Consider the following 13,502-nt stretch of genomic DNA (forward strand, 5'->3'; position numbering starts at 1 on the left):
ATAACTTTGTGTGCGTTGTTGCATACATTTGTTTATATGCTATCTCCCCCATTAGATTGTCATCTTCTTGAGGACAGGTCCTGACTCATTTTTGTGTCCCCAGTACTTAGCCCAGTACCTGTCATATAGTAGGTATTTAATAAAAGATCATTGATTGATTAAAGAGCAGAGGTTCCTTTCCTTTTGTCATGGACTTTTTAGCAGTCTGGTCTAGGTTTTGTGTGATCTCCCCTCATGAAAATGTTGTTGTTTGTTAATGTGTAATCTAAAATACATAGGATTACAAAGGAAACCAATTGAAACTCAAATCTTTTTTTTAAGTTCACAAACCTTAGGTAATTAAGCCCTGTTCTGAAGAACTCTCAGTTTTAACCATCATATCGCATTAATTTCACAATTGAAGGTTTACAAAGTGCCCTGCACAGGCTACCTTAGTTGCTCTTCATGACATTATGCAATTGGTGCTATTATTGTACTTATTTTCCACACATCAAAACTGAGCATGAATCATATAGATTAAGAGGCAGAAAGGACATAAAAGTCATCAAATTTGACCTCCTAATTTTACAGATGAAGAGCCTAAGACCCAAAGAGTTAAAAAGACTTGCCCATGGTCTCATAGCTAATAAATGCTACAAGTGGGATTTGAACTCAGGTTCTGTGACCTGAAACCCGTGCTATGTCCATAGTACCATCCTACTTCCTATATAAAAACCTCAGAGGATTGTTGTTATTCACTTCTTCTCAGTTGTATCTGACTTTTGGTGGACCCATTTGGGGTTTTCTTGGCAGAGATACTGTAGTAGTTTGCCATTTTCTTCTCCAGCTTATTTTACAGATGAGGAAATTGAGGCAGACAGGGTTAAGTGACTTGCTTAGGGTCACACAGTTAGTAATTGTCTAAGGCCAGATTTGAACTCAGGAAGATGAGTTTTCCTGACTTCAGACCTGGCACTCTATCCTCTGCACCACCTAGCTGACCCATGGACTTCTTATTGCTTAAAAGTTTTAAGACAACCATGCATTAGGTCCTCCAACCCAAAATAATCAACCTTCCCTTCCCTGTCCCTCCCAAGCTTGGGATTATTTGCTTTGTGGGAAATGCCACCAACGGGCTTGTGAAATCCCTAGGAAAGAGCAGGGCTGATTCACTACACTTTGAGTATGGCTTTTTCCTCAGGCCCTGCTCTTTGGATGGCCCCACTGTTGGTGATTGAGCAGCAGTCCAAGGAACCAGTCATCCAGAGAAGAGGTGCCTGCCACAATCTGGTGCTAAGTGAAAAAGATTAACAGGAAGAAGAGATTAGACTTGTTCTTTGAAGTTCCCCAAGGAATATCTAACAACAATGAGGAAGTCACAGGGAGGTAAATTGTGGTGCAACATGGCCAAGAAATTCCTAACTATTAAAGCTGTTGCAAAACTCGAATGGGTAGAATTACTAATTGCTAGCATTTGTATAACACTTTTACTTTACATGTTATCTCATTTGATCCTCATAGCAACCCTGGGAGGAACATTCTATTATTAGCCCCATTTTATAGATGAGAAAACTGATTTACTGTTTACCGATAGAAGACAGATTTACCAACTTATCCATACTCACATAGCTAGTGAATGTCTGAGTCAGGGTTTGAACTATGGTTCAAATTCCAGCTGCATTATGAACTCTGCCACTAGAGATCAGCTAATTGATCAACAACATTGATTAAATGTTTTCTCTATGCCAGGCACTGTTCAGGCAGAAGCTAGTAGCCCTCTGTTAAGGCTGTTTTAGAAAATATTCCTACAGGTGTTGGGGTTGGTCTAGTTGACCTCTCTTTTCTTTTATAACTCAAAGATAATGTTGTTGTTTAGTCATTTCAGTTGCATCTGACTCTTCATGACCCCCTTTGGGGTTTTCTTGGCAAAGATACTGGAGTGGTTTGACATGTCCAGCTCATTTTTCAGATGAGGAAACTGAGGCATACAAGATTAAGTGACTTGCCTAGGGTCACACAGCTAGGAAGTGTCTCAGGCTATATTTGAACTCAGGTCTTCCTGACTCTAGGCCCAGCACTTTATCCACTGTATCATTTAGCTGCCCCTAAAGATAATATAAGCTCATTGATATTTCTGTGTCACTATGAGGTATTTAAAGTACTTTCCCCACATTAATACGGTGAGATAGGTAGAGGGGGAATGATTTTTCCCATTTTACAAACGAAGAATTAAGCTATTAACTTACTGTGTGACTTGAGAAAAGTCACTCTTTCTCTTTGAACCTCAATTTTTCTTATTCACCAAATGAGGGAATGGAATTAGTTTCTTTTCTAAGGTCTCTCTCAGCTTTAGCATTCTGTTTTGTCATTCAGTTCTCTTGGAGGACTAACATTCTGTGTTCTCGAACCACTTCTGCCACAAGCACTTTTATGTTCTCTCTTCTAACAATCTGTGTTCCCAGATCCATTTATTTCAGCCCCAACATTTGATATCCTAAAATGCTTTGTACTTAAGACCCACCATCTCTGACATTCTGTGTTCTAAAACCCCTTCGGGCTCTTTCATTCTCTGTCTGGGGTTCTTACATTCTGTGTTCTCATGTTCACTTCATGGGGCTTGGGGGGTGGGGAGAGAGTTTATTTTGAGTCACCTGAAGATAGTGTAGGCGGCTTCTGAAAGAAGTGACAGCCAGGTCCCTGTCACAACCTTGGCAGTTCTTGGGATGGATAGGCATCTCTCAAACAGAAAAGCCACAGGGATTCATATAATTTTAGAAGTTCTGCAGTGGAACCCCAAATAGTTTCATATTCCTTGCTTTGTATTTACCCTCAGAATATTTTTCCTCTTGGTCACTGTAATTTCTTTACAGCCCTTTGTCATCAACTCTTTCAGAACTCATCTGCGCAAATGAGGCTGGAGGTCTGATTTCCTACCAGAGCAATTCATTTCTTTAATAGGGGTGGAGGGTGGGGTCCATCCCTTATGATGATCCCTTGAGAAGACATTTATTGGAAGATGTCCTGGACCTAGGAGTCAGCTTTAGCCCTAACTTTGTCATTAACCATTTGTGTACGATCTTCACCAAATTATATTAACCTCTATGGACCTCAGCATCCTTATCTATAAAAATGAGAGAGTTAGATTAGAGACAGTCTGATGGAGTGGAAAAATAACCTGCACAACTGAGATGAAGGAGACCTGGATGCTGACTCCAGCTGTATCATTAATTGGTTCTTTGACCTTGGGGGCAAGAGGAAAGAACAAACGCTTATTAAGCACCTGCTGTAAGAAAGAAACTTTACAAAGATCATTTCATTTGATCCTCACACCAACCCTAGGAGGTAAGAGCTATTACTGTGCCCGTTTTACAGGTGAGTATATTGAGGCTAACAAATGACTTACTTAGGTTCACATAGCTGGTATATACCAGAAGTTGGATTGAACGCCAGTTGTCCTGACTCCAGGCTTTGGAGTTCAGCATGTTATCTATCATCTCTGAGTCTCAGTTTCTCCTCTATAAGGGATAATACACTCCTTTCAGATCCTTGAGAATCACAAGTCAGGAGGCCCTCCCTGTTCCCTATCACACACACACACACACACACACACACACACACACACACACACACTGTATTTCACAGTGTTATTATTAGGAAAGCATTATAGCTATTATTATTGCACATAGTGGGTGCTTAGGATGAACAAATGGATGGATGAATTACAGACAATGCTTTAGGGAGTCAGGAAGATGAGATTATGGCAAGCTAAGGTAATCAAAAGCTTTCATGGAAGCGATGGAACTTGAGTGAGACCTTGAAAGCTTATTATGATCAATTAATCCTCAAGAATATATTAAGCACCAATTACATGCTAGGCATGGAGCTAGGCACTCAGGAATGCAGACACCAATGAAATATCCCCTGCCATCAAAGGAATGACATTCTATAGGTGGAGACAACATGTATACACATTAGTATATGCCAAATATCAGCCAAATAAACACAAGGTAATTTAGGGAGTTAGGAACTGTTACTTAGACTGATAGAGACAGGGAGAGAGACAGAGAGAGGGAGAGATACAGAGACAAATGAGAGATGGGTAGATAGATGACAGAGAGATAAACAGAGACAGGGATAATTGATACAGATAGAGACAGACAGATGCATACATACATACATGCACACATAGAAACAGATGATAGGCAGAAACAGATTAAGTACAGATAGAGACATAGACAATAGAGCATTTGTTAAGCACTTACTGGATGCCAGGCATTATGTTAAGCACTTGAGATAAAAATACAAGCAAACAAGACAGTCATTACCCTCAAGGAGTTTATAGTCTAATGGAGGAAGACAGTTCATAAAGGGGAACTAGAAAACAGCAAGAGGTTCTGGGGGAAGAAAAGGTGCTCATAGTAATGCAGGTGAGAAAGAGGAAGAGGACTATGGAGATTCTAGGCATGGGAGTAGAAGCATGGTTGGAGTCCTTCCTAAAACTGTGATCCCAAGAAGAGAGGCATGGACACCAGGGTGGCAATGAGGTTATGAAGGGTTCCATGAATAAGGTGGCATTTAAAGTGAACTTTGAAGGAAACTAAAAATTCTTTTTTGTTTTTAAATAATGTTTTATTCTTTTCCCAATTACATCTAAAGACAATTTTAACTTTCACTTTTTTAAAAATGTTGACGTCCAAATTCTCTCCTCTCCCCTCCCCCTTTCCTGAGACAGTAAGCAATTTGGTATGTTATACATGTGCAGTCATGCAAAATATATTTCCATGTCCATCATGTTGTGAAAGGAGACAACAGACCAAGAAATAAAAAAACATGAAAAAAATAGAGAAAGTGAAAAATAGTATGCTTTGATCCACATTCAGACTTGAAGCAGACCTTTTTCTGGATGTGGATAGCATTTTCCATCGTGAGTCCTTTGGAATGGTCTTGGATCATTAAAACTCAGAATTCAAAGAGGTAGAAATGAGGAAGGAGTACATTCCAGGCATGGAGAGGAGGGCAGGGGATATAGCTTGTGTAAAAGCACTTCAAGAATTTGGCTAGATTGTAGAATAATTAAAGAAGAGTCCTGTATAAGAGTCCTGGAAAAGTAGTTTGAAATGCCAACAGAGGATTTCACATTTGATACCAGTGGCAATAGGGAGCCACCAGAGTTTATTGAGTAGGGGAGTGCCATGGCCAGACCTGTGCTCTAACACTTTTGCTTTGGCAGGTGTGGTGATTGGATTGCAGAGAGGAGAGACCTGAGACAGGGACATTTAAAAGCTCTCTCAAGATTTCAATGAGAGGTGACGAGGGCCTGAATTCTGGTGCCTATGTGAGCAGGGAAAGGGATGGATGTAAGAGATATTGTAGAGATAGATGAGCAGGACTGATTAGGACATGTAGGGTGAGGAAAAGCAAGGAGTCAAGGGCGTTCCAAAGGATGGGAACCTGGGTGTCCAAAAACATGGTGATGCCCTCAACAGACATTTTTGATGTTCATTAATTTCAGGCATGTCCAACTCTGTGTGACCCCATTTGGGATTTTCTTGGCCAAGATAAGATACTGGAGTGGTTGGCCATTTCCTTCTCCAGCTCATTTTATAAAGGAGGAAACTGAGGCAAGCAGGGTTAAGTGACTTGCCCAGGGTCACACAGCTAAGTAAGCATCTGAGGCTAGATTTGAACTCAGGAAGATGAGTCTTTCTGACTCCAGGCCCAGCACTGTATCCGCTGCTCTACCTAGCTGCCCTAACAGAAATAGGAAAGTTCAAAAATGGGGTTGGTTTGGAGGGAAAGAAAATGAGTTCTTTTTTGGACATGATGAATTTGAGGTGTCTATAGGATCTCCAGAAATGCCCTATAGACAGTTGGTGCCAGGGGAAGAGTACTTACATGATTGAGTCAGGAACAGAAGTCATAGATGAAGGAAAAGCTAGGGTTTATTTTTGTTAACAAGATTCTGTTACCCATCCTTTCAGTAGCAATGCTGAATCTCATACTTTCCTATTTTCAAATCATATTCAACTACTGAACTTGATTGGCCTAGACTTCTTTGTATAGGCATCATTCCTGGGTGGATAAAAATGACACTCATTTGTTTAAAAACAAGCCAACTGGAACAAGATGTTTTTTAAGCATTGCATTGATGAAGGGAAAGAATCTTACAAGTGCAACCAGAACCTTTCATTAAAGACAAACAGCTCTCCCTCTTGTTGCCCTCCACAGACTCTGCCCCACAAAAAAGGATCTCTGAATTCCCAGGGGGCAAAAACAGAACCTTCCTAGTGGTTGTATCATCATAGAGTTTCTTAGGGGCTGAAACAGAAAACCACATTCTTGCAACAGCTAAGGAAGAGATGTATAGTGGGAAGCTCCCTAGACTAAAGGCAGACATCCTCTGTTTTCAATTATACCAGAAGGAAACCAAAAAACAGACAGATATTTGGAGCTGCTGTTTTCTTCCCTCACACGTCACTTTCTTTGGTCAAGGTCCACCTGGGTCATCAAAACATTTTAAGGAGTTGGTGATCCATGGCTGTGTGATGGAATGAAAACAACATTAGCCCAGGAGTCAGGAGACTAGGATCCAAGTCTCATCTCTGCTATTTATTAGTTATATGACTTTGGGCAAGTACTTGAAGCTCTCTGGACCTCAGTTTCCTCATCTGTAAAGTTCTTTCTGCTAGCTATTCTTATGGGCTGGTTATGTACAAAAGGGCTATGCATCCACATGAGTTAGTGTTATGACTGTGCTTTCTTGTTTTTATTGGCTTTTGGGGATAAGTGGAGCCAGCTGAAACATTTCCTCCCCCATCCCTATTCTCAAGTGTGTCCTTAGTTAGAGCCTTCCTGTGGTCCCTTGTTGTGATGTGAAGAGAACTTGGGTTCCCAAAGTCTATGCCAGCAGAATATGAGCTGGAAAGGCTTCAAGTTCAGGTTCAGCAGTTGCCTGGGTCTGTCTAGCACTAACCTAGCTAAGTTGATGGAGGCTCCTCACCACCAAGCTGGGTATCAAGTGACTCCTCTTTTCTGACCAAGGCAATTCAAAAAAAAGCATTTGGTAAGGCAAGGAGGGGTTCTGATCAACATCAAGGGAGGAGGCATTTACTCCCAATGAAATCACAGCTCATTGAAGTTATTAAAGTCAGTGGAGCTGTGTGCAGGTGTGTCAAGCCTGTAACCCAGAGCCGGCCTCATATCCTCAGATCCCTTGTGAGTCTGGAGTCAGGCCTCTTCTAAGATGCTTTGATATACTCAAATCCTTTTTGTGGATAGCTTTTCTCCTAGCTCGAAAAAATGAAAATATGCCAAGCTCTTTCCCGTGTGTTTCTAATAAATGCTAATCTTGTTTCTATAAAACACTTATCTGAACTCCCAATTCAAATCCCCATCCATGCTTCAATGAAATCTTTCTTCTTTGCAATTCCTGCCCTCCCCACTCCCCCATCCCCCTCCCACCACCCTCCTTCCTCCTCCTCTTTGTGTTCCACTATCACCTTAGCAAACTCTTCCACGCTAAGAATGTCTACTGGGGAGCCAGTGCAGTGATATCACAGCTGTTTCTGCCTCTCTTGTTAAAGCCCATCCCTTCCCATCTCAAATGCCTCCTTTCTGCTTTTCCAACTCCTTCCCATTCTTCAAAACAAATCAAACTCCTCCTCCATGAAGCCTTCCAGTAGAAGTTATCTATTAACACTGACCACTTGACCACAACATAGTTTGGGGAGTGGGGGGAGGGGGGTAGGAGAGAGAAAGGAAGGTAAATACAGATCCAGTGTAATATAGTAGAAAGAGTGTTGGCTCTGAAGACCAAAAACCCAAGCTAAAATCATCTGTCTCTGTGTACCCTTGGGCATTGATGTTCCCCAGGCCTCAGTTTCCTCATTTATAAAATGGATTTATTTGGTCTAGATGGTCTAGATGAGGACCCTTCCATTTCTAGATCTCTGATCCTCAGCTGAAGGTTTTAGGTTTCCCTCCCTCTCTCCTCATCTAGAGCAACCTCAAGAAATAATACAAGATAGGAGAATTTCTTCTCTTTCCCAGTTATCTTCTTTTGATGGTAGAAACAGGGGACATGCCAGAAAATACAGTTGCACACAGATTAGTCTAGACTGAGGTCTTCCTCATTCAGCAGCAACACCACACCCCTCCATCACCACCACCACCATCATAAAGAATCTGATCAGTTGAGGACAGTTTTGTGAGGACAATATACAAGAGTTGAGTGATTTTTTTCAATTTTTTCTGACTTTTTGTGATCCCATTTAAGGTTTTCTTGGCAAAAATGCTAGTGGTTTGCCATTTCCTTTTCTAGCTCATTTTACAGATGAGGAAACTGAGTCAAACAGGATTAAGTGACTTGCCCAGGGTCACACAGCCAGAAAGTGTCTGAGGCCAGATTGGAAGTCACAAAGATGAGTCTTTCCAGCTTCAGGCCTGGCGCTCTATCCACCTTACCACCTACCTGCCTTGGGACAATTTTACAGTTACTTCATCCCCTCCTCATAGACTCCCACTTGGACAGAGGAGCAGCCGAGAAAAACCCCACACTCTGCAAGATGAGAGGTCCCTTAAATACAGCTCCATACAACTTCCCATCCTACAAGGAGTTCTTTGGGTGAGCCTAGAAAAGCAGCCAATGAGAGCACCAGTAGCAGAGGCTTTGGCATGCATATAATGAAAGCACAGTTCTGTGCATGGTCTCTTTCCCTTGCCGCACTCCCATTCCCTCAACTTCTCCCTAGGCAAAACTTCAGCCCAGAATCTTCTATGATTTTTGTCATCCTCTCAGCTAGGTGACTTAGTAGACAGACCACTGCGCCTGGAGTCACATAGAAAAACCTGGGCTCAAATCCAGCCTCAGGCACATACTAGATGAATGGCAATGGGCATGTTGCATCACCAGTATCTGCCTCAGTTTCATCAACTGCAAAATGGGATAATAATAAATACCTCCCAGAGCTGTTGTGAGAACCAAATCAGATAATTTTTACTTGTAAAGCACTTAGCACAGTTCCTGGGATTTAGTAAGTGCTTAATAAATGCCTATTTCCTTCCTTTCTTCCATTGTGCACTAGTGCCCCAAGATACTTTCCTCTTCTTGACAAAAAAAAAAAAAAAAGCCTGAAGGTGGAGGATATAACACATCTCCCTAATCTATGGGTAAATAAATGAGTACACCAGGAAAATTACTTCATCCAATAGAATGAGGGCATTCTATGCCCTCTTAGCTATGTGACCCTGGTCAAGTCACTTAACCCTATCTGCCTCAGCTTCCTTGTCTGTAAAGTGAGCTGGAGAAGGAAATATCCAACCACTCCGGTGTCTTTGCCAAGAAAGAACCCCAAATGGGGTCATGAAGAGTCAGAAATGACTGAACAACTAAGGTTAAGAAAACTATCTTTTAAAAAATGTTTTATTGATGCTCTTATTATGAGTATCAGATGAGATACTTGTAAAACACTTAGCACAATACCTGGGTACATAGTAGGTGCTCCCTACATGCTAGATATTCTCTTTTTTTCTCATTTTTAATTTATGGTATAAAACATTTTCATAATAGTACAATAAAAAAGATCATTGTATGCGAAACAACAAATCTACTACGTACAACTTGTTATTCCTTTCAACTATACAACAAAATTATCAGGCAGTTTTTTCTCCCTCCCCCACCCTGCGCCCTAGAGATGTCTATTGTTAGACACAAATAGACATGTGTATGTGTATGTCTGTGTGTATCCATATATACATACACATACACATACATACATACATACATATGTTTAATTTTTCTATACGTACTTCTGTTTGCTAGTTTCTTTCTGGCCAGATAGCATCTTTCTCCATACGCCCTCTATAGTGAATTTGAGTAGTTATAATAGTCATATTTTTTAGTTTATTTTTAGTTTTCAACATTCACTTCCAAAAGTTTTAAATTTTCTCCCCCTCCCCCCTCCCTGCCACTTCCCTTAGTATCTCCCTCCGATGTCACTTTCCAGGGATGCCCCAAGACTAGAACTTTCCCTTTTAACAAATAAGTCCAATTAAGCCAAACACGTCAGCACATTGCCCATTTCTGGAAATGCTGGTCCCATTCGTAATCTTTAATCCAATCCTGCTTCCCCATCAGTCCATCAGAAGGCACCATAGTCTCTGTCCTGGCCACAAAAAGTCAATGTGTGTGTAAGTACTGGGATGCTCTCTTTAAAGGTACCAGGCCCAGCCCAAGTAGGTGATTTACTCATGGCTCCCTGACATAGGTATAGGGGTGGGGGTGGGAGAAAAGACAGAAATGTGTCCTCACTGGGCAGCTTTGGGAACTGCAGGTGATGCCTCATCCCTAGGCCTGGGTCTCACTTGTTAAAGGGGAGGACTGGACGAGTGACCTCTTCCAGCTCAGAAATATTCTGAGATTGCCTGGTTCTCGGTCCAGGTCCAGGTGACCTTGGGGTCACTCACCAGAAATGGTCCAGGCTTTGTGCTGGGACGTCCCCAGGGGGACAACTCTCTTGTTGGCTGGGATCCTGTGGCTAGTGCGGGTCAGACACTCCGGCTGTGGCTCATTTAGCCATGTGGCAGTGACATTTCACATACCAGGAAGTGGAGGAGGAAGAGGAGGAAGAGGAGGGAGAAGTGGAGGAAGGAGAGGAGAAAAGAGGAAGGAAGGGAAGGGAAAGGAAGAAGAGGAGGAAGAGGAGGGAGAAGTGGAGGAAGAAGAGGAAGAAGAGGAGAAAAGAGGAAGGAAGGGAAGGGAAAGGAAGAAGAGGAGGAAGAGGAGGGAGAAGTGGAGGAAGAGGAGGAGAAAAGAGGAAGGGGAGGGAAAGGAAGAAGAGGAGGAAGAGGAGGGAGAAGTGGAGGAAGAAGAGGAGAAAAGAGGAAGGAAGGGAAGGGAAAGGAAGAAGAGGAGGAAGAGGAGGGAGAAGTGGAGGAAGAAGAGGAAGAAGAGGAGAAAAGAGGAAGGGGAGGGAAAGGAAGAAGAAGATGGGTAACTTGTACATAAACCAGATGGTGTCCTGATAACAATAATTAATTAAATTCGTGTTGTAGATCATGTTATATTCTATGTAAGCAATCATATTAATAGCAATGACCCCAGCCTGATCCCAGAATCAGCCCCAGATTCAGCCGAGGTGCTCTGCCCACAGCAGCCCCCCTGCTGCGCTCTGGGGCCAAGCCGCTCCCAGGCTGAGCTGGAAGCGTTCACTCAGTGGCAGGCCCTGCCGCTCGGGTCCGTCCAGCAGGGGGCGCTGCGGCCTCGGAGTGGCAGGCCCTGCCTCTCGGGTCCGTCCAGCAGGGGGCGCTGCGGCCTCGGAGTGGCAGGCCCTGCCGCTCGGGTCCGTCCAGCAGGGGGCGCTGCGGCCTCGGAGTGGCAGGCCCTGCCTCTCGGGTCCGTCCAGCAGGGGGCGCTGCGGCCTCGGAGTGGCAGGCCCTGCCGCTCGGGTCCGTCCAGCAGGGGGCGCTGCGGCCTCGGAGTGGCAGGCCCTGCCTCTCGGGTCCGTCCAGCAGGGGGCGCTGCGGCCTCGGAGTGGCAGGCCCTGCAGCTCGGGTCCGTCCAGCAGGGGGCGCTAGAGCTGAGTCTGGAGGGGAACCAGGGTGTCCTGCGGGAGGAGGCGCGGCGGCAGCTAGGCCAAAACCTCGGACTCGGCGACGAGGTCAGTTGGGCCGAGCCTGAGGGAGGCCAGGGCAGTAATGGAAGCCGCTTGGGAAAGAAGGGCGGGGCCTTAAATTCCAAACGAGCAATTCCCCCTTGGTCTCGGAAGTAATAGGGAGCCAGGGAAGTTTCATGAGGGAGGGAGTCAGACCAGAGCTCCGGGAAACTCCCCAGCGGCCCGGTGGAGGGTGGCCTGGGGCGGCCGCGGCGCCGGACACCACTGCGGTAGTGCGGCCGGAGGGGGAGCGAGGACCGCGGCCATAACCGGGGCGGAGAGAGTGATGGCCGTAACGGAGGCAGTGATGATAATGTCATAGACACGAGAGGAGACAGAGCCATGGAGCCGGGGAGCCAGTCATAGGGCTTGGGATGCTATTAATAACTGGGGTACAGGTAATACTTGGGGTGGTGCCCATTGCAGTGGAAGTAGCAGTCGTTGGGCATAGGTAATACTTGGGGTGTCAGTAATAACGGGGAGGCTATTAATAATTGGGGTGTCAGTAATAGTAACTGGGTGTCGATAATACATGGGGTATCAATAATAATAATTGGGGCAGACATGATCATTCTACTTGGGGTGGAAATAATGGTGATAATGGGAGTGGTGATGGTAATAATTAGGGGGACATCGTAATGGTAGTGGGGTGGAGATGATGATGGGGATGGCAATAATCATTGAAAGTAGTGAGACAAATGGGGAATCAAGAGAGTAATAGAGTGGTGGTAATAATTGGTTATAGATAATAAGATTTAGGGGTATCTGTTAAAATCGGGGGGGGGGGAGTTAATAACGGGTGAGGACCATGGTCATTGGGGTGGCAATGATTAGAGGGTAGAGGTAATAGTCATTGGAGTGAAGATAATAAGAATTGGGTCTATCAATAATAACAATAATTGGGGTGGGGTGATAATAATGGGGTAGAAATAGTCATGATAGTTGGGGTAGAGACAGTCATAACTGGGTTGGAGATAGCAATGATGAGGGTAGTAGCTACAGCCAGCACTTCTGTAGCTCTTTAAGACCTTGAAAAGATTTACAAATATAATCGTCTTCCGTCTTCTCCACATACCTGGGAGGTAGATGCACAGATGAGGAAGCAGGTTAAGTGACTTACCTAGGGTCACACAGCTAGTAATGTCTGAGGTTAGATTTGTTGACTCCAGGTCAATCCAGTGTTGTGTCAGCACACCAAACTGCCTAGCCACCTCTAAAATGAGGGGGTTGGACTTGGTGCTCTCCCTGTCAGGCCTTTTCCAGCTCCAGGATTCCATTTGATTAGTTTAAAGGGATGGATAAGTAAGGTTTCAAATACTCAGAGTCCTTCCTTCTCCATTTTTCACTGTTTTCTTCCCCATGATCTTCTCCTCTTAATTTTTGCAAATAAATTTTTCCATCCTTCAGGGCTATTCTATTTAGAATTTATTCTACTTATTCTCTTCAGTGTTGTATTTGAAATCTGGAATCACCCACATGTCCCCTTCCCCCCTTCTTCCCTGCCCCCCCAGGCTGAAGAAAACACCAACTCAGTCATTTTAGGATGGGCGCTGGATTCAGAGTAGGCCACTCCATCTTATGATTTCTCTACTTGCGTTTTTTTTAGGAATCATGGTCCCTGAAATTCTTTCTAGGATGACTTTGGGCCTGACACTCATTTGACAAGGTCCTGCGCTTAGCTGGGGATTCATTTTCCTCACTTAAAAAGTTCAGAGTCTAGGATTTCAAGGAATAAATCATGTCTAACATAGAGCCTGCCATATTGGAGTAAGTGACTAATAAATTTTGTGGAATAAGATTTCATTTTTGTGGTCACAGGAGAGTTGGTGTTTGTTCTTTTAAAAGAAACTTTTCATCTTATATGTCAGACCA

At 43.8% G+C, this 13,502-nt stretch overlaps 1 protein-coding gene across 3 annotated transcripts in view; it reads left to right on the top strand.

Annotated features, from left to right (window-relative positions):
* The window catches only part of ST3GAL1 (ST3 beta-galactoside alpha-2,3-sialyltransferase 1), a 131,052-nt gene that overhangs the window by 66,694 nt on the left and 50,856 nt on the right, over window positions 1–13,502 (top strand). Inside the window, exon 3 of one of the 3 annotated variants that reach the window (XM_072603004.1) lies at window positions 1,181–1,365. The exons of the other annotated variants lie outside the window; for them this stretch is intronic. The gene's annotated coding sequence lies outside the window, so the exon portion shown is untranslated. The remainder of the gene's footprint in view (window positions 1–1,180; window positions 1,366–13,502) is intronic. 3 annotated transcript variants of the gene reach the window in all.

The sequence above is a fragment of the Notamacropus eugenii genome, chromosome 4 (genome assembly GCF_028372415.1).
Source record: "Notamacropus eugenii isolate mMacEug1 chromosome 4, mMacEug1.pri_v2, whole genome shotgun sequence".
Lineage (NCBI taxonomy): Eukaryota > Metazoa > Chordata > Mammalia > Diprotodontia > Macropodidae > Notamacropus > Notamacropus eugenii.